Below are 21,720 nucleotides of genomic sequence, written 5' to 3' on the forward strand. Positions count from 1 at the left end.
ACCCATCTCCAACCCATTCATGTGCCTGTCTAAGTTACTCTTAAACAACTCTAGCGTGCTTGCCTCCACCACCTTACTTGGCAGAGCATTCCATACCCCCACTACCCTCTGTGTGAAAAACCTCCCTCTAATATCTGTGTTATACCTCTCCCCCCTCACCTTAAGCCCATGGCCCCTCGTCCTGTGTGTCTCTATCATAGGAAATAGCTTACCTCTGTTTACTCTATCTATACCCTTCATAATCTTATATACCTCTATTAGACCCCCCCTCAGTTGCCGTCTTTCAAGGGAAAACAGCCCCAATTTGTTCAATCTTTCCTCATAACCCAATCCTTCCATACCAGGCAACATCCTGGTAAACCTCCTCTGCACTCTCTCCAGAGTCTCCACGTCCTTCTGGTAGTAAGGCAACCAGAACTGGATGCAGTACTCCAAATGCAGCCTAACCAACGTTCTATACAACTGCAACATTAGACTCCAGTTCTTATATTCTATACCCCTTCCTATAAAGGCTAACATACCATAGGCTTTCTTCACCACACTCTCCACTTGCACTGCCACCTTCAAAGACTTGTGCACTTGCACCCCCAGGTCTCGCTGCGATTCTATACTCCTTATGGGCTTACCCTTTATCATATAACTCCCCCCTACATTATTCCAGCCAAAATGCATCACCTCACATTTATCCGGATTAAACTCCATTTGCCATATATCTGCCCAATATACCAGCCAATATCCCGCTGTACTGCCAGACACTGCTCCTCACTGCCTGCCAATCCAGACATCTTGGTGTCATCAGCAAATTTGCTGATCACACCACCTACTCCATCTTCCAAATCATTTATATACACTACAAAGAGAAGAGGTCCCAGTACTGAGCCTTGCGGCACACCACTAGTGACAGACCTCCAGCTAGAAAAGGACCCCTCGACTACTACTCTCTGTCTCCTCTTTGCAAGCCAGTTCTCTACCCATCTAGATACCTGCCTACGTATCCCATGAGCCTTAATCTTTTCTACCAACCTACCATGAGGGACTTTGTCAAACGCCTTACTGAAATCCATATAGACGACATCAACGGCTCGTCCTTCGTCGACCGTTTTTGTCACCTCCTCAAAAAATTCTACCAGTTCCCGATTGGTAAATGCAGTGGTAAAGGAGAAGTGCTGATAGAGTTGGGCGGGAAGTTCATTAATTCAATTTAAATGCATGCAAATACATTTAAATCATCGTTGTGCCCGATTTGGGTGCGGAACAGATCCCTGCCATTTGTGGGTCTCGGTAAAGTGGTGATCTGCGCAGACTTGAGTGCAGATCACGATAAAGGCCTCACACCCGATTTTACCACAATTTTCGGGCGCGAATTGTTGGTAAAATCGGGGCCCACTAAGGGCAATTTTAGCATGGCCAATCAACCTAACCTGCACATCTTTGAACTGTGGGAGGAAACCAACACAGACATGAGGAGAATGTGCAAACTCCACACACACAGTGACCCAAGCCAGGAATCGAACCCAGGTCCCTAGAGCTGTGAAGCAGCAGCGCTAACCACTGTGCTGCCATGCCACCAAATGAAATATTTTTAAATTTGCAGATGACACTAATCTGGGTGGCAATGTGTGCTGTGAGAAAGATACTAACAGGCTGCAGGGTGAATTAGACAGGCTGGCTGAGTGGGCAGATATTTGGAAAATGCCGTATAATGTGGATAAATGTGAAGTTGTTCACTTTGGTGACAAAAACAGGAAGATTATTAAGTGAATGGTGACAGTTTAGGAAAAGGGGAAATGCAACGTGACCTGGGTGTCATGGTGGAACAGTTGCTGGAAGTTGGCATGCAGAAACAACAGGCAGTGAGGAAAGCATGCTGGCCTTCATAGCAAAAGGATTTAAGGCAAAATCCTTAAAGAAAACTGTATTTCTGCAGTTATACAAGGCCTTGGTGAGGCCACACCTTGAGCATTGTGTGCAGTTTTTGTCTCCTTTTCTGAAGAACATTCTTGCTATTGACAGAGTCCAGCAAAGATTCACCAGACTGATTCCTGGAGTGGTAGGACTGACATATGAAGACAGACTGGATCAACTGGGCTTGAACTCACTGGAATTTAGAAGGAGAGGAGGTCTCATAGAAACATATTAAATCCTGATGGGACTGAACAGCTGGGAAGATATTGTTCTTGATATTGGGGAAGTCCAGTAATAGGGGTCACAGTCTAAGAATAAGGGACAAGTCCTTCAGGATTGAGATGAGGAAGAAGTTCTTCCCTCAGAGAGTTGTGAACCTATAGAATTCTCTACCAGGGAAAGCTGTTGGGGCCAGTTCATTAGATATGTTCAAGAGGGAGTTGGGTGTGGCCTTTGTGGCAAAAGGGATCAAGGGGCATGGAGAGAAGACAGGAGTGGGATACTGTAAGTGCATGATCACGGTCATAGTGAATGGTAGTGCAGGCTCAAAGGACCAAATGATCGACTCCTGCACCTATTTTCTATGTTTCTATGAAAAGTGAAGAGAAGATATGGAACTGTAGATCAGCTAACCTAACATCAGTGGGAGGAAAAAAAATTAAAACCTATTATTAGGGTTATGATAGAATAGAGAATCATAACACAATTAAACAGAAGCAACAAATTTATGTAAGGACACCAGGAATGAGTGAATTTTACAAACATCTTAAAATATTCAAGGATCTAATTAGCAGAGTAGGTAAAGGTAACCAGTTGTTGGATTTTCAAAAGACATTCAATAAGGTGTCACACAAGAGGATGCTCCCAAAATTAGCAATATGGATTGAGGACTAGTTAGCAAGGGAAACCAGAAAGTAGGAATACAAGGGACATTTTCAGATTGGTAAGCTCTAATTAGTGGTATACCACAAGGATCAGTATTTGGATCTCAGTTGTATACAATCTAAATTCCGTTCTGTATTTATTCACGGGATGTAGATTTCTCTGGCAAGAACGGTGTTTGTTGCCCATCCCCTGTAGCTTGCTCGGTCATTACAGAGGGCTGTTAAAATCCAACCACATTACCCTGGAGTCACATGCATTGTAGGTTGATAAGTAGTCGCTTGGCAGTACAGAACTTGTACACTGCTGAAAAAGTAGCCAACTTTCTTCCCTAAACCAGATAGGTTTGTCTGACAATCAATGATAGTTTAATGTCCACCATTCTGAAGACTTGCTTTATATTCCAGACAAATTTAATTGAATTTAAAAATTCCACCAACTGTTGTGGTGGGATTTGAACCCATGTCCCATAGCGTTAGGCTGGCCTGGGATTTTCAACATTATGTTCCCCTCTCCACGTTCAGGAAGAAGGCCAAGTGTAATGTCCAAACACATGAGATCACAGGTTTGGAATGTTGAGTTCTATCATCCCCACATGTATTGTCACATTGGTGTACAGAAGATGACTTTGGGTACCTTTTATTGAAAATTCATTCACGATTCTATGTTCCTAACACTGCATTGTCTGCTTCTCAGAGACCAAGGTTTCATCGTTTTCAGATGAAGTCTGAGTTAAGTAATGGAACAAAGAAGAAAGAAAACTAAAGCACAGGAAGGGATCCTTCGGCCCTCCAAGCCTGCACCGACCAGACTGCCCGATTGAACTAAAATCCTTACCCTTCCAGAGACCATATCCCTCTATTCCCATCCTATTCATATATTTGTCAAGACGCTTCTTAAAAGTCACTACCATATCTGCTTCCACTACCTCTGTCAGCAACGAGTTCCAGACACCCACCACCCTCTGCGTAAAAAAAATCTGCCTCGTACATCTCCTTCAAACCTTTCCCCTTGCACCTTAAGCCTGTGCCCCCTAGTAATTGATTCTTCACCCTGGGAAAAAGCTTACGACTATCCACTCTGTCCATGCTTCTCATAATCTTATAGATGTCTAGCAGGTCAACCCTCAACCTCCGTTGTTCCAGTGAGAACAAATCAAGATTCTCCAACCTCCGGGCGGCGTGTAGCACAGTGGTTAGCACTGCTGCTTCACAGCTCCAAGGACCTGGGTTCAATTCCTGGCTCAGGTCACTGTCTGTGTGGAGTTTGCATGTTCTCCTCGTGTCTGAGTGGGTTTCGAATAGCTTCAACTGCCTGCTCATGGCTTGCATCTCGCAAGTCAACCCCATTTCCTCTGGGTACTCCGGTTTCCTCCCACAATCCAAAGATGTGCGCGTTAGGTTGATCGGCCATTCTAAAATTGCCCCTTAGTGTCCTAAGATGCTTTAGGTTAGAGGGATTAGTGGGTAATAATATGTAGGGATATGGGAGTAGGGCCTGCGTGGGATTGTGGTCGGTGCAGACTCGATGGGCCGAAGAGCCTCTTTCTGCACTGTAGGGTTCTATGGTTCTATAGCCCTCTCCTCATAGCTAATGCCCTCCACACCAGGCAACACCCTGGTAAATCTTTTCTGTACCCTCTCCAAAGTCTTTTGGTAAAGTGGAGGTCAAAATTGAACACTATAGTTCAACTGCGGCCTAACTAAGGTTCTATAAAGCTGCAACATGACTTGCCAATTTTTAAACTCAGTGCCCCGGCCGATGAAGGCAAGCATGCTGTATGCCTTCTTGACTACCTTCTCCACCTGCGTTGTCACTTTCAATGACCTGTGTACCTGTACACCCAAATCCCTTTGTTTATCAATACTCTTAAGGGCTCTGTATATTACCTATCTGTATTAAATCTTCCAAAATGCATTACCTCACATTTGTCCAGATTAAACTTCATCTGTCATCTCTCTGCCCAAGTCTCCATGTATTCTGCTGTGTCCTCTGATGGTTCTCATCACTACCACAAATCCACCAACCTTTGTCTGTCCACAAACTTATTACTCAAACCAGTTACATTTTCCTCCAAATCATTTATATATATTTCAAACAGCAACAATCCCAGCACTGATCCCTGAGGAACACCATTTGTCACAGCCCTCCATTCAGAAACACACCCTTCCACTGCTACCCTCTGTCTTCTATGACTGAGCCAGTTTTGTATCCACCTTGCGAGCTCATCTCTGATCCCATGCAATTTCACCTTCTGCCATGAGGGACCTTGTCAAAGGCCTTACTCCATGTAGACAACATCCACTGCCCTACCCTCATCAATCATCTACATCACCTCCTCGAAAAACTCGATCAAGTTAGTGAGACACGACCTCCCCTTCACAAAACCATGTTGCCCCTCACTAATATGCCCACTGATTTTCCAAGACGGAATAAATCCTGTCTTGAAAACTCCTCTCCTATAATTTCCCTATCACTGATGTAAGGCTCACTGGCCTATAATTACCTGGATTCCTCTTGCTACCCTTCTTAAACAAAGGAACAACATTGGCTATTCTCCAATTTTCTGGGACCTCCCCCCGTAGCCAGATTTCTCTCAATGCTCCAGCAATTTCCTCCCTTGCCTCTCTCAGTATTCTGGGGTATATCCCATCAAGCTCTGAGGACTTGTCTAACTTAATGTTTCTCAAGAACTCCGATACTCCCTCTTTTTGATCTCAACATGGCTCAAATTATCTACACCCTTTCCCAGACAATTATAGCCTGAAAGTTCATCAGTGTTACCAAAGCAAAAAACTTTCAGTGTGAATTACTGTTACCTTTTAAAAAACAGAGGGCAACTGACATTTCATAAGAACTTTACTCTTTATATTGAACGCTACTGGCACTTTGGAACAGATGAATACAGAACAAAATCAGTTGAGTACACTCAAGTAAAATCAAAGCAAATATTACAAAACATACTTGGCTAGTTATCACTGTTTGCAAACATTGGCAAAAAGGACATGTAGTGACTTTAACTCTCTCCCAAATATGAACCAAAGCCAGGTCAATCATACTTGGATTTCAAATAGGCTTGATGGACTAAATGGCCGACTCAATGGCCTACTTTCAAACATGGGCAATTGGATTAGCTGGGAGGGCACCATCATTGGCATGAACTGGTTGGGTGGAAGGGCCTGTTCCTGTGTTGTATTGTTCTTTTACTCTGTTCCAATTTCATCTGATCTTATGAAATCTTTCCCATCACAGCCTGACACAGTGGCATTGATATTTACAGACAGACAGCAAAGGAGCATTTATCTGTTCCTCAGAAAGAGAGGCTGAAATGGGGGAAGCAGAGCAAACTGTCGAGGTCAAAGAATTGTTGAGGTGAAAGACCAAAAAGTTCAGAGAATGGTGAGTCATTGCTTTTCGGGGAGTGAACTGAAAAGAGATTGTGGATTCAGGAAGTCCCTCAATGGGGTGGGGGACTGGAATGCAGCGTAAATCGCTGGTGAGCCATGGAGGACATCGGTAGACAACAAACCTCGGGGTCCTTGTGCATGAGTCGCAAAAACCCAGCCTGCAGGTGCAGCAGGTGGTCAGGAAGGCGAATGGGATGCTGGCCTTCATAGCGAGGGGGATTGAATATAAAAGTAGGGAGGTCTTGCTGCAGCTGTATAGGGCATTGGTGAGGCCGCAGCTGGAGTACTGTGTGCAGTTTTGGGCGCCGCACCTGCGCAAGGATATTTTGGCCTTGGAGGGAGTGCAGAGGAGGTTTACTAGGCTGATACCGGAGTTGAGAGGGTTGAGCTATGAGGAGAGGCTGAATAAACTAGGCTTGTACTCGTTAGAGTTTAGAAGAATGAGGGGAGATCTCATTGAGACGTATAAGATGATGAATGGGATGGATAGGATAGAGGTGGAAAGACTCTTCCCGCTCAAAAAAGACAGTAGGACTAGGGGGCACAGCCTCAAGATAAAGGGGGGGCGGTTCAGAACGGAGTTGAGGAGGAACTTCTTCACTCAAAGGGTGGTGAATCTCTGGAATTCTCTGCCCGTTGAAGTGGTGGAGGCTGCCTCGCTAAATATTTTTAAGAATCGGGTTGATGGGTTTTTGATAAGAGAGGGGATTAAGGGTTATGGGGAGAGGGCGGGAAAGTGGAACTGAGCCACGACAGATCAGCCATGATCTTATTGAATGGCGGGGCAGGCTCGAAGGGCCAGATGGCCTACTCCTGCTCCTATTTCTTATGTTCTTATGTTCTTATGTAAATCATGGGGGAGTGGGTCTAATCACTCAGCATGTTCACCGAATCACAGAGTCCTACAGAGCAGAAGAGACCCTTCAGCCCATCGAGTCTGCACTGATGCATGAAAGGCCCTGACCTGCCCATCTAATCCCACGTGCCAGCATTTGGCCCATAATCTTGACTGTTATGGCATGCCAAGTACTCATATAGAACGTAGAACAGTACAGCACAGTACAGGCCCTTCGGCCCTCAATGTTGTGCCGAGCTATGTCTAAACCCAAGATCAAGCTATCCCACTCCCTATAATTCTGGTGTGCTCCATATAACTCCTGTGTGCTCCTATCTAATAACCGCTTGAAAGTTCCGAAAGTGTCGTACTCCATTATCACAGCAGGCAGTGCATTTCACACCCCAACCACTCTGAGTAAAGAATCTACCTCGGACATCCCTCCTATATCTCCCACCATGAACCTTATAGTTATGCCCCCTAGTAACAGCTACATCCACCAAAGGAAGTAGTCTTGGCACACCCACTCTATCTATCTCCCCATCATCCTACAAACCTCTAGTAATTTGCCTCTCGTCCCCCTCCCCTCTAAAGAGAAAAGCCCCAGCTCCCTCACCCTTTCCTCATAAGACCTACCCTCCAAACCAGGCAGCATCCTGGTAAACCTCCTCTGCACTCTCTCCAATGCTTCCACATCCTTCTTATAGTGAGGTGACCAGAACTGCACACAATATTCCAAATGTGGTCTCACCAATGTCAGTGCAGCATAACCCCACGGCTCTTAAACTCAAACCCCCCTGTTAATAAACACTAACACACTATAAGCCTTCTTCACAGCTCTATCCACTTGAGTGGCAACCTTCAGAGATCTGTGGATATGAACCCCAAGGTCTCTCTGTCCCTCCACATTCCTCAGAACCCTGCCATTGGCCCTGTAATCTGCAATCAAGTCTGTTCTACCAAAATGAATCACCTCGCACTTATCAGGGTTAAACTCCATCTGCCACTTTTCGGCCCAGTTCTGCATCCTATCAATGTCTCTTTGCAGCCTGCAAGAGCCCTCCACCTCATCCACTACTCCACCAATCTCGGTGTCATCAGCAAATTTACTAACCCAGGTACTTTTTAAGGATGTGAGACATCCCGCCTCCACCACCATCCCAGGCAGTGCATTCCAGACCGTCACTTCCCTTTGAGTAAAAATGTTTTTCCTCAAATCCCCTAAACCTCCCACCCCTCACTTGTGCCCCCTTGTAACTGACCCTTCAACTAAGGGGAACAGCTGCTCCCTATCCACCCTGTCCATGACGCTCATAATCTTGAACATCTCAATCAGGTCACCCCTCAGTCTTCTCTGCTCCAGAGAAAATAACCCAAGTCTATCCAACCTCTCTTTATAACTTAAATGTTCCATCTCAGGCAACGTCCTGGTGAATCCCCCTCCAGTGCCTTCATGTCCTTCCTATAATGTGGCGACCAGAACTGCACACAGTACTCCAGCTGTGGCCTCACCAAAGTTCTATACAACTCCATCATGACCTCTCTGCTTTTGTAATCTGTGCCCGATTGATAAAGGCGAGTGTGCCATATGCCTTTTTCACCATGTATTAACCTGTCTTTCCATCTAACCTGTTAACAGGTTAGGATGGGGAGCAGCATTCCTGCTCACCTTAGTCCTCCGGCTTTGCTGGAAAATACACTAATCCCTTCCGTGCAGCAGCCCTTTAATTTCCCAATTTCCTCATTCAGGAAACCTGGTCAGCAAATGGAGAAAACATCTGAGACCTGCAGCCTTATTAACAAATGTAAGTGAATGATCCACCTCCTGGGAGGGGATTATCTGCCTGCGCATCAAATGCTTCCCCATCCTGTCCTCATTAAATCCAAAGGTGACTGGGTTCAAAGCAGTTTAGTTCAGGTTTGAATTTTTAATTAAAATGACTCCAGATGAAACAGCAGTAAATGGTCAGTTAAAAGCAAATTACTGCTGATGCTGGAATTTGAAATTAAAAAAAATACTCAGCAGGTCTGACAGCATCTGTGGAATGTTTTGAGTCTGGATCACTCTTTGTCAGCGTAAGATCCAGAGGGATTGTGGATTCAGGGAGGCCATCAATGGGGCAGAGATGTTGGTGGGCAACATGTAGCTACAGCAAAGAACAAAGAATATTCAGCAGAGGAATAGGCCCTTCAGCCCTCCAAGCCTTTGCTGATCATGATGCTCTAACTAAACTGAAAAAAACCTTCTGCCCTTAGTCTGTATCCCTCTATTCTCTATCCGTATACCCATTCAGATGCCTCTTACATGTTGCTAATTTGCCTGCTTCCACCACCTTCACTGGCAGGTGACTGCAATCCAGGCAGCCCCTCCAGCAGAGAAAGAGCCCGTAAGGTAAGTGAGTAAGTGAAGGAATCCTGAAATAGCACCACCATCATTAATCAGGAAATGCAGTCAACCACCAAGACTTGGAATCAGGAATAGTCTATTCAAGCCCTCAAGTCTGCCCATCATTCAGTTAGATCAGGGCTGATAAACTCACCTCCACTCCACTCCCTCAATATCATTATCCAAGAAAAATCTATTGATGAAGCCCTAAAAGTTCTGTTTGTTCGGTCAACTACAGCCTTTTGGAGGAGGGAGTTCCAGTTTTTCTCTTCCTCCCTATTCATGCATCCATTCAGATGCCTCTGAATTGTTCAACTCTGATTTCTCTTGATCCTAGAAATATAAATATAAAATACTCTTCACATACTGATTCCTGAAACTCACTACCTGATACCCCAGGGCAAATGGTCCTTCCTTCTCTAAGTATAGGTGAGGCAGTGAATCATGAAAGAAGGGCAAGGATCTGCCCTACCCCGCTCCCCTTCAGAGTACAACAGGCAGCACAGTGGTTAGCACTGCTGCCTCAATTCTAGCTTTGGGTTAATGTGTGAAGTTTGCACATTCTCCCCATATCTGCATGGACTTTCTCCCACAGTCCAAACTGTGCAGGTTAGGTGCTAAATTGCCCCTTAGTGCACAAGGATATGTAGGCTAGATGGATTAGCCATGGGAAATGTGTGAGGTTTCAGCGATAAGCTGGGCGGGTGGGAGGGGATCGGTTGCGTGGGCAAGATACTCTGAGAGTTGGTGCAGAATCGATGGGCTGGATGGCCTCTTCTGCACTGAAGTGATTCTATGATTCTATGAGAACATCTCCAACAAATTTGAAATAGACGCCTGCTCCTTTCAGTGTTGCAGTGATAATTGCCCCAGTCCACTCCAATGGGAGCCCACCCTGAGGAGGACTAAACAGCAACACTTCATGGGATCAGGCCTATCTTGTTTGCCTCCTCCCACACCAAAAGAGAATCCAGCGCAGGGAAGTTGTTGGGAGGTGGAAGGAGGGATGGTTGAGCCAGAGAAAATTGAAAAGACATTTAAAGCAGAGGAGTGTAAACCACCATTGCCACACCATTTCTCAAAAAACTCATCCTTGACCTTGCTCCCTCACAAATACTGCTCACATTCCCATCTTCCTTTCCTCGAACATGTTGTTGCCACTCAAATCCATACTCAGCTCTCTTGAAACACCCAGTTTCAAACTCTCCAGTCAGGTTTCCACTGAAACAGCCTGACCAAAGTCATAAATCCTGTTCTTGATGAGAGTTTATATACTCTTATACACTTGGGTGACTCAGGGACAGGACCGGTTACTTCAAGTGCCGGGTTTCAGATGTTTTAGAAGGGACAGGGAGGGAGGCAAAAGAGGTGGGGGAGTGGCACTGTTGATCAGAGATAGTGTCACGGCTGCAGAAAAGATGGACGCCATGGAGGGATTGTCTACGGAGTCTCTGTGGGTGGAGGATAGGAACAGGAAGGGGTCAGTAACTTCACTGGGTATTTTCTATAGGCCACTCAATAGGAACAGGGATGTTGAGGAGCAGATTGGGAGGCAGATCCTGGAAAGGTGTAATAATAACAGAGTTGTTGTGATGGGAGATTTTAATTTTCCAAATATTGATTGGAATCTCCCTAGGATAAGAAGTTTAGATGGGGAAGAGTTTTTTAGGTGTGTTTAGGAGGGTTTTGTGTCACAGTGTGTGGATAAACCTATAAGAGAAGAGGCTATGCTTGATTTGGTATTGGGAAATGAACCTGGTCAGGTGTCAGATCTCAGTGGGACAGCATCTTGGAAATAGTGATCATAATTCTATCTCCTTTACAATAGCATTGGAGAGAGATAGGTTCAGTTAAGATAGAAAAGTGTTTAATTGGAGTAAGGAGAATTATGAGGCTATCAGGCAGGAAATTGGAGGCTTAAATTGGAAAGAGGTTTTCTCAAGGAAATGTACAAAAAAATTGCAAATTTTCAGAGAATCTTTGCCTGGAGTTCTGCATAGCAACGTTGCAATGAGACAGGGAAGTTATGGTAGGTTACAGGAACCATGGTGTACAAAGGCTGTAATAAATCTAGTCAAGAAGAAAAGAAAAGCTTACAAAAGGTTCAGAGAGCTAGGTAATGTTAGAGATCTCGAACAGTAAACTGCTAATAGGAAGGAGAGCCAGAAGGGGTCATGAGAAGGCCTTAGCAGGCAGGATTAAGGAAAACACCAAGGAATTCTACAAGTATGTGAAGAGCAAGAGGTTAAGACGTGAAAGAATTGGACCTATCAAGTGTGACAGTGAGAAAGTTTGTATGGAACTGGAAGAAATAGCAGAGGTACTTAATGAATACTTTACTTCAGTATTCACTATGGAAAAGGAGTTTGGTGGTTGTAGTACAGACTTGCAGCAGACTGAAAAGCTTGAGCATGTAGGTATTAAGAAAGAGGATGTGTTGGAGCTTTTGAAAAGCATCAAGTTAGATAAATCGTCAGGACTGGATGGGATGTATCCCAGGCTACTGTGGGAGGCGAGGAGGGAGATTGCTGAGCCTCTGGTGATGATCTTTGCATCGTCAATGGAGACGGGAGAGATTCCGGAGGATTGGAGGATTGCGGATGTGGTTCCTTTATTCAAGAAAGGGAGTAGAGATAGCCCTGGAAAATACAGACCAATAACCTCAGTGGTTGGTAAGTTGATGGAGAAGATCCAGAGAGGCAGGATTTATGTACATTTGGAGAGGTATAATATGATTAAGAACAGTCAGCATGGCTTTGTCAAAGACAGATCATGTCTTACGAACCTGATTGAATTTTTTGAAGATGTGACTAAACACATTGATGAAGGAAGAGCAGCAGATGTAGTTTATATGAACTTCAGCAAGGTGTTTGATAAGGTGCCCCATGCAAGGCTTATTGAGAAAGTGAGGGGGCATGGGATCCAAGGGGACATTGCTTTGTGGATCCAGAACTGGCTTGCCCACAGAAGGCAAAGAGTGGTTACAGATGGGTCTTTTTCTGCATGGAGGTCAGTCACCAGTGGAGTGCCCCAGGGATCTGTTCTGGGACCCTTACTCTTTGTAATTTTTATAAATGACCTGGATGAGGAAGTGGAGGGATGGGTTGGTAAGTTTGCTGATGACACAAAAGTTGGAGGTGTTGTGGATAGTGTGGAGGGATGTCAGAAGTTGCAGCGAGACATTGATAGGATACAAGACTGGACGGAGAAGTGGCAGATGGAGTTCAACCCAAGTAAGTGTGAAGTGATTCATTTTGGCAGGTCAAATAGGATGGCAGAACATTATATTAATGGTAGGACTCTTGGCAGTGTGGAAGATCAGAATGATCTTGGGGTCTGAGTTCATAGGACGCTCAAAGCAGCTGCACAGGTTGAAGCTGTGGTTAAGAAGGTGTATGGTGTACTGGCCTTCATCAATCGAGCAATTGAGTTTAGAAGCCGAGAGATAATGTTGCAGCTATATAAGACCCTGGTCAGACCCCACTTGGAGTACTGTGCTCAGTTCTGGTCGCTTCATTACAGGAAGGATGTGGAAGCCACAGAAAGGGCACAGAGGAGATTTACAAGGATGTTGCCTGGATTGGGGAGCATACCTTATGAGGATAGGTTGAGGGAGTTCTGTCTTTTCTCCTTGGAGAGACGAAGGATGAGGGGTGACCTGATAGAGGTGTACAAGATGTTGAGAGGTATTGATGGAGAGGATTCTCAGAGGCTTTTTCCCAGGACTGAAATGGTTGCCACAAGAGGACACAGGTTTAAGGTGCTGGGGAGTAAATACAGAGATGTCAGGGGTAAGTTTTTCACTCAGAGGGCGGTGGGTGAGTCGAATGGGCTGCCGTTGGCGGAGGTGGAGGCTGATTTGATAAGGTCTTTGAAGAGACTTTTAGTTAAGTACATGGAACTTAATAAGATAGAGGTAAGCCTAGTAATCTCTAAGGTAGGGATATGTTCAGCGCAACTCTGTGGGCCGAAGGGTTGTATTGTGCTGTAGTTTTTCTATGTTTCTATGTTTCTACTTTAGTCCCCCTCTGCCTCTCTCCTAGTCTTTAACATAATCAACATGGTCTGTTCAGTGGAACTGCCCTCATTTGCTTCTTAATCTAGCCACTGTAACCAGAACAATGGTTTTTCTACTATTGCCTCACTGCTACCTCTAAAGCCCTAAAGTCTGCGCTGACTCTCTGACAGAGTATCTCAGACAGGCCTTCTTCTGAACCTATCACCGTAACACCAAACCTTTTCCATGACTAATCTATCTAACCTTGTTGTTCGTCCATCGTTATTGATGAGGACCTTGACACCATTAGTCATTTTGAGGCTGGTTGTGGTGTGTCCGAAGATGACTGATCAGGCCAATTTGGGCACGGAATGTCCTGGCATATATTGGACAGACTTGTGTAGCCACTGTAGTTGTTGCGCTGGTGGCTCTGGACTTGCGCAGCTCACACTTAAGTTGTGCTTCAGCAATACGCCTTGTTTCATGAGCTTGACAGCCTTTGTGGATGAGGCAGCGCCAGGTAGGGCGGTTTTGTGCCAGTGTTTCCCAGGTGGTTGTGTCAATGTCAAGCAACTTCAGGGAGGCCTTGAGTGTGTCTTTGTAATGTTTCTTCTGCCCTCCATGTGAGTGTCTTCCAGCAGGGAGTTCCCCAAAAAGGAGCTGCTTGGGTATGCGCTTGTCTGACATAGGGATGACATGACCTGCCCACCGGGTCTGTGCTCTCATCAGCAGTGTGTGGATTGATGGTAGACTTGCTCTAGAGAGAACTTCAGTGTCTGGTACTTTGTTTTGCCATCGGATGCATAATATTCTGTGAAGACAAGTCATGTGGAAATGATTGAGCTGTTTTGCATGCCTTCGATACACAGTCCATGTTTCACAGGCACACAGGAGGGTAGTGAGTAACACGGCGCTGTAGGCCTCCAGTTTTGTTGCTGGGCTGATTCCTCGACGTTCCCATACAGTGGAGCGCAATCTACCAAAAGCAGAACTTGCCTTTGCTATTCTGCAGTTAACTTCTGTATCAATAGCCACTGCTTGGGAGAGGGTGCTGCCAAGATAAGTGAACTGGTCCACTGCCTGTAGTTTCTGCCCTTTGATTGTGATTATGGGTTCTGTGTACAGTGCATGAGGAGCAGGCTGGTGCATGACTTCAGTCTTTTTAATGTTGATGGTGAGTCCAAAGTTGTCACAAGCCGTGGAAAATTTATCCGTACCGACTTGCATGTCTGGCTCTGAGCCAGCATACGGGGATTAGTCATCAGAAAAGAGGAAATCTCTCAGAACAATCTAACTATCTAACCTAAGGAGTAATTTAACATGGCTAATCCATCTGATCTGTGCATCTTTGGACTGTGGGAAGAAACTGGAAGAATGATAGAATCTATAGCATGGAGGCAGGCCTTTCGGCCCAAATATGTTCATGCTGACCAAAATGCCCATCTAAGCTAACTCCATTTGCCTGCAGTTGGCCCATATCCCTCTAATCCTTTCCTATCCATGTATCTGTCCAAATGCCTTTTAAATGTCAATATCCCTACCTAAACCACTTTCTCCAGCAGCTCATTTCACATACTTACCACCCTCTCTGTAAAAAAGTTGCTCCTCAAGGGTCAGTGCTGGGCCCACTGTTATTTGTCATTTATATTAATGATTTGGATGAGAATATAGAAGGCATAGAACATAGAACATAGAACATTACAGCGCAGAACAGGCCCTTCGGCCCACGATGTTGCGCCGACCAGTTACAAAAACAATGACCCACTAGCCTATACCAATCCCTTTTCGTCCATAAACCTATCCAGAGATCTCTTAAACGCCCCCAAACTAGACGCATTTACAACTGCAGCAGGCAGGGCATTCCAATCCCTCACCACCCGTTGGGTAAAGAACCTACCCCTGACATCCGTCCTGTAGCTACCCCCCCTTAATTTAAAGCCATGCCCCCTCGTGCTAGCTTTCTCCATCCGAGGAAAAAGGCTATCACTATCCACCCTATCTAAACCTCTAATCATCTTATATGTTTCAATAAGATCCCCTCTTAGCCGCCTTCTTTCCAACGAAAACAACCCTAAATCCCTCAGTCTCTCCTCATAGGACCTCCCCACCATACCAGGCAACATCCTAGTAAACCTCCTCTGCACCCTCTCCAACGCCTCCACATCCTTCTTGTAATGCGGGGACCAGAACTGCACACAGTACTCCAAGTGCGGCCGCACTAGAGTAGTGTACAGTTGCAACATTACACTGCGACTCCTAAATTCAATCCCCCTACCAATAAACGCCAAGACACCGTATGCCTTCTTAACAACCTTATCTACTTGATTCCCAACTTTCAGGGATCTATGTACACACACACCTAGATCCCTCTGTTCATCCACACTATTCAAAGTCCTCCCGTTAGCCCTATACTCGACACATCTGTTGCTCCTACCAAAGTGAATTACCTCACACTTCTCCGCATTAAATTCCATCCGCCACCTCTTGGCCCAGCTCTGCAACCTATCTAAGTCTTCCTGCAGACTATGACACCCTTCCTCACAATCTACCACACCTCCAACTTTGGTGTCATCAGCAAATTTACTAATCCACCCAACTATACCCTCATCCAGATCATTAATAAAAATGGTTAGTAATGGTTAGTAATAAAAATGGTTAATGGTTAGTAAGTTTGTAGATGACACCAAGATTGGTGGCATAGTGGACAGTAAAGAAGGTTATCTCTGATTGCAATGGGATCCTGATCAATTGGGCCAGTGGGCTGACGAATAGCAGATGGAGTTTAATTTAGATAAATGCGAGGTGATGCATTTTGGTAGATTGAACCAGGGTAGGACTTACTCAGTTAATGGTAGGGCATTGGGGAGAGTTACAGAACAAAGAGATCTAGGGGTACATGTTTATAGCTCCTTTAAAGTGGAGTCACAGGTAGACAGAGTGGTGAAGAAGGCATCCAGCATGCTTGGTTTAATTGGTCAGAACATTGAATACAGGAGTTGAGATGTCTTGTTGAAGTTATATAAGACATTGGTAAGGCCACACTTGGAATACTGTGTACAGTTCTGGTCTCCCTATTATAGAAAGGATATTATTAAACGAGAAAGAGTGCAGAAGACATTCACTAGGATGCGAGACTTGATGGTTTGAGTTATAAGGAAAGGCTGACTAGGCTGGGATTTTTTGCTCTGGAGTGTAGAAGCTGAGGGGTGATCTTATAGAGGTCTATAATATAATGAGGGGCATAAATCAGCTAGACAGTCAATATCTTTTTCCCAAAGGTAGGGAGTCTAAAACTAGAGCGCATAGGTTTAAGGTGAGAGGGGAGAGATACAAAAGTGTCCAGAGGGGCAATTTTTTTACACAGAAGGTGGTGAGTATGTGGAACAAGCTGCCAGAGATAGCAGTGAGGCGAGTACAATTTTGTCTTTTAAAAAACATTTAGACAGTTAACATGGGTAAGAAGGGTGCAGAGGGATATGGACCAAATGCAGCCCACTGGGACTAGCTTCAGGGTTTAAAAAAAGGGGCAGCATGGACAAGTTGGGCCAAAGGGCCTGTTTCCATGCTGTAAACCTTTATGACTCTATGACTATGACTCTATGACTCATGTTCCCATTAATTCTTTTCCCTCTTAAACCAATGCCCTCTAGTTCCCAATTCCCCAACTCTGGGAGAAAAACTGAGTACACTCATCCTATCCATGCCTCTCATTATCTTATACACCTCTGTAAGATCACCCCTTAGTTCCTATGCTACAAAGAAAAAAAGTCCTAGCCTGTCCAATCTCTCCCTATAACTCAGTCCCTTGAGATCTGGCAACAGCCTTGTAAATCTCTTCTGCACTCTCTCCAATTTAATAACATCTTCCGTATCACAAGGCGACCAAAGCTGAACACAATACTCCAGGTGCAGTCTCACCAACATCTTGTACAAGTGCAAGATAACTTCCCAACTTCTATACTCAATGTCCTGACTGATGAAGGCCAGCACGCCAAAAGCCTTCTTTACTGTCCTATCTACCTGTGACCCCACCTTTAGAGAACCGAGAACCTGAACTCCAAGGTCACTGTGTTCCACGCTACTCCCTGAGATCCTACCATTCACCGTGGAAGTCTGACCTTGATTTGACTTTCCAAAATGCAACACCTTACACTTATCCGTATTGAACTCCGTTTGCCATTTCTCGGCCCACTTCCCAGCTGATCAACATCCTGCTGCAATTTTTGATAACCTTCCTCACTGTCTACAACACCACCTATTTTAGTGTCATCTGCAAACTTACAGATGATCCCTTGTACATTTTCATCCAAATCGTTGATATAGGTAACAAACAGCAATGGGCTCAGCACTGACACCTAAGGCACACCACTAATCACAGGCCTCCAGTCTGCCAAGCATCCTTCCACCATTACCCTCTGCTTCCTACTCAAGCCAATATATCCAATTTGCCAGTTCCCCCCGGATTCCATGTGATCTAACCTTCCAGAGCAGCTTACTATATGGAACTCTATCAAAGACCTTACTGAAGTCCATATTGTCCTCATTAACCTTCCTGGCCACTTCACCAAAGAACTCTAACGAATTTGCAAGGCATGATCTGCCATGCACAAAACCGTGCTGAAACGCACACAGACTTGGGAAAATGTGGAAACTCCACACAGTCACCCAAGGAATTGAACCTAGGTCCCTGGACCTGTGAGGCAACAGTACTAATCATTGTGCCACCATGCCAGCCTGATCAGTATATCCTTCAAATGCTTTCTTGATAATGTTGTTACCCAGCTTCCCCTTAACTCTCTGTAAAAGAAAGTTCCACATTCCACCCACTCTCTGGGTAAAGATATTTCTCAAATTCTCTACTGGATTTTTTACTGTTCTATTTTCTTCTATTTTTGACCTTCAGTTTTGCATTTCTCTAAAAGTGAAAACAGCTTTTCTATTTCTTCCTTTTCAAAGCTTTTCATAATTGTAATCTCCCCTCAACCTACTCTTCTCTAGAGAAAAGAAACTTCCAGACTGTGCAACACGTCCTGATGTAAATATTTTGTTCAGATATCTTCCTTATCAATCCTCCTTTGGTTCCAGAGCCTCTAATCTTTTTCCATTCATGAGATGTGTGTGCCACTGGCTAGGCCAGCATTTATTGGGCATTTAATGCAGGCCAGACCAGGTAAGGGTAACAGATTTCCTTCCCTAAAGTACGTTAGTGACCCAGATGGGTTTTTACAACAATTGACAATGGTTTCATATTCATGATTAGACTTTTCATTCCAGATTTTATATTGAATTCAAATTTCACCATCTGCTGTGGTGAGGTTCGAACCCGTGTCGAAGGATTGTTAAATGGGATTAGTACTGATTGGTATTTGATGGTTGGCATAGACATGGTGGGCCGACGGACCTGTTTCAGTGCTATGGCTATGACTAGACACTGGGTTTTCATCTTGAGTTTGAGAAATGTGGGTCAAAGCAGTTTCTAACTTTGCCAAGCCAACCCATTACCTCCTCTCATATTTCTCCTTCTAGAGTAATGTGTGTTTAAGAATGGGGTCTGCTGCCTCACTAGGCAGGCCAAAGACAGCTTTGGACGAGTTTGAGTGCTAATTAATAGTCCATCTCAGTTCTCTGCCCTGCGATCCTTTACCTTTACTCCTCACCCAACCTACATGCCACTTTCACGCTTCTCATATTGCCAGGCCCCTTTCATACTCCCTCGTGCCCCCATGGCCCCCATGTACCTTCCATTGACACAAAGCCTCTAATCTTTTTCCATTCACTACTATGGATAGACCTCAGGAGCCATGTAATAGCAATGGACATCTTTGAAATTGACATGAGAAAAGAACTCTAAATCAAATAGAGCTGTCACTGAAAGATATCACATTCTACATTGAATGAAAAACTCCAGAACCACTGAAAAAAATGAAAGATCTTCAAGTGGTTTGTAAAAACAAACATCTCTTCAGAAACCACATCAAAGATAGATAATCATTTAGTAATTTTTTAAAGATGTATTTCAATCTGTGTACACAACTTTCTGCTGAACTGTTTCATTCCCTTTTGAAACACAGCCAAGCATTCATACTGGACTCAGCTGTCAAATTAAACCATTGCATACAGTCTATGACTCTATGAGTTGTAGGCAACGGCGCCTACTGAGACTGAAAAAACAGGTGAATATATTTTTTCTAAGATACTTCACCCGTCACTCAAAGAATTCAAAGATTAGGTGGGTGTTTTTTTTCTAAGTGAAAACAGCAAGCTATTATATTTCAATGCAAAGCATTATGGACATTGAAATCACTTCAGAACATGATGTGAGGGTTCCCAAGCACTGTTTTATAGAATTTTGAATGCATAACAATACTTTTTAATTGCACTTTCCAAGTGGTAAAATTATTGCAATGTATCTCAACACTTCCTTTTCAGGACAAAATCCAGTGTTAAATCACTGCAGTATAAACACAGGTAACTTATAAGAAGGCATCTGGTTATGACCTCTGACATTGTTAAAATAATTAACACTTACCTGTAAGAATGTTCCTGGCTCCTCAGCAGGTTCCCCCCTGCCCCCCAAGGTTCCCAAACTCTTTAACTTGGCAGATTTCCCAGTCTTTCAAAACCATCTGAATCAATGACAATAGTGTGAATTATATATCAAAATATGTGAAAATATTTATGAAATATAAATTTGCCCAGGCCTGTCAATGGTGATCCTGACATTCTAGGCTGTGTATAAAGGGTTATAACCCATACCTACCCCAAATCTCTCCAACCTATAGGAAGCTTCTATAGGGCTCTTTTTAAGGAGGAGATACAAATTTCCAATCCTATGGCTCCAGCTTTGTTCATTCCAGAACACATTCACAACTTTTTTGGGACATGAAGTCCAACTTAGAATCACACAACTGTGACCTAACCAAGGCTCAACATAAAAGCAAAATACTGCATGAATTGACTCAGCAAGCCCGACTGGAAAGGAACATAGTTTATTACAGGATGCAAAGTAAAATCACTACCACGGTGTACACACACTAGTTCCTGCCTGGGATTATAATTCAGCAGGCACAGTCCTGGGCCTGCCTTATAAAAGACTCAGGAAATGAGTTCCAGTTGGACAGGCCACTGCCTGTTACCAGGGCACCTCATACTCAACAAGCCCCTCAGCGAGATCAGTGATACCCTATGGATCTCATGGGAGTTAGTACACTGCAGATGCTGGAAATCTGTAATTAAATACGCAGCAGATTAGGCAGCATCTGTGAGACAGAAATAATTAATTGACCTGATTTGACCTCTGTAAATGAATGGATATTGAATGTTAAAGCTGATGATGTTTTGACAGGCTCTATATAAATGTAACAGATCTTTGCTGCTATTCAATTTATCCTTCTAGAAATGTTATTTTTCCCTGTACTTTCTTTATAACCTTAATAACCCATGTTCCTGCTTTTAATGATTTGTGTATCTATACCTCAGATTACTTTGATCCTTTATCCATTTAAACATTCAACATTCAAGCAGAAAATGGATTCTGAACCTTTCCTCCCAAAATGTACCTCTTCACACATATCTATACTAAAACTTGCCGTACACATGCCCAAGCTGCAGGTTTATGATTGGCTGCTTGTACTTTGTCAAAGCCCATCTCAGTTTTAGCTCCACCACCCAATTTGGTCTTAGTTTCTGAATCAATTGCAGTTTTCTTGGGCAGATTCTTCAGAGCCTGTTCTAGCTCTGGACCCGACCATTGATTTCATCCTCCTCACTGGCTTTGGTTCAGTTACCATATCAACCTTCAATCTCTCGATGTACTGTTGCAGTGAATGAAACCCCTCTATCTCCCTCTATTGGTGTCTCTCTCTTTGTATCATTATATCCAGTTAAAGCTGGCTAACTCCCTCTGTTGGTGTCTCTCTGTATAACAATGTTCAGGGAAACCTTTCTCATAAATACATAGCAATAGGTTGACGAGAGGGGCATGTTGAGATTAGGAAAGGGTGTGTGAATACTCTCGGACAAGTCAATATAATGAAGGAGGAAATGTTGGTGTCTTAAATGCATTTATGATGTGGAGATGCCAGTGTTGGACTGGGGTGGGCTCTTTTTAAGGAGGAGATACAAATTTCCAATCCTATGGCTCCAGCTTTGTTAATTCCAGAACACATTCACAACTTTTTGGGGCATAAATTCCAACTTAGAATTCACAACTGTGATCTAACCAAGGTTCAATACGCTTGAGAAGTCTCACAAATCCAGGTTAAAGTCCTGAAAATAAAATAGGTTTATTTGGTATCACGAGGTTTCA

This window comes from Carcharhinus amblyrhynchos, chromosome 15 (assembly GCF_965287045.1).
Source record: "Carcharhinus amblyrhynchos chromosome 15, sCarAmb.v2.hapA, whole genome shotgun sequence".
Lineage (NCBI taxonomy): Eukaryota > Metazoa > Chordata > Chondrichthyes > Carcharhiniformes > Carcharhinidae > Carcharhinus > Carcharhinus amblyrhynchos.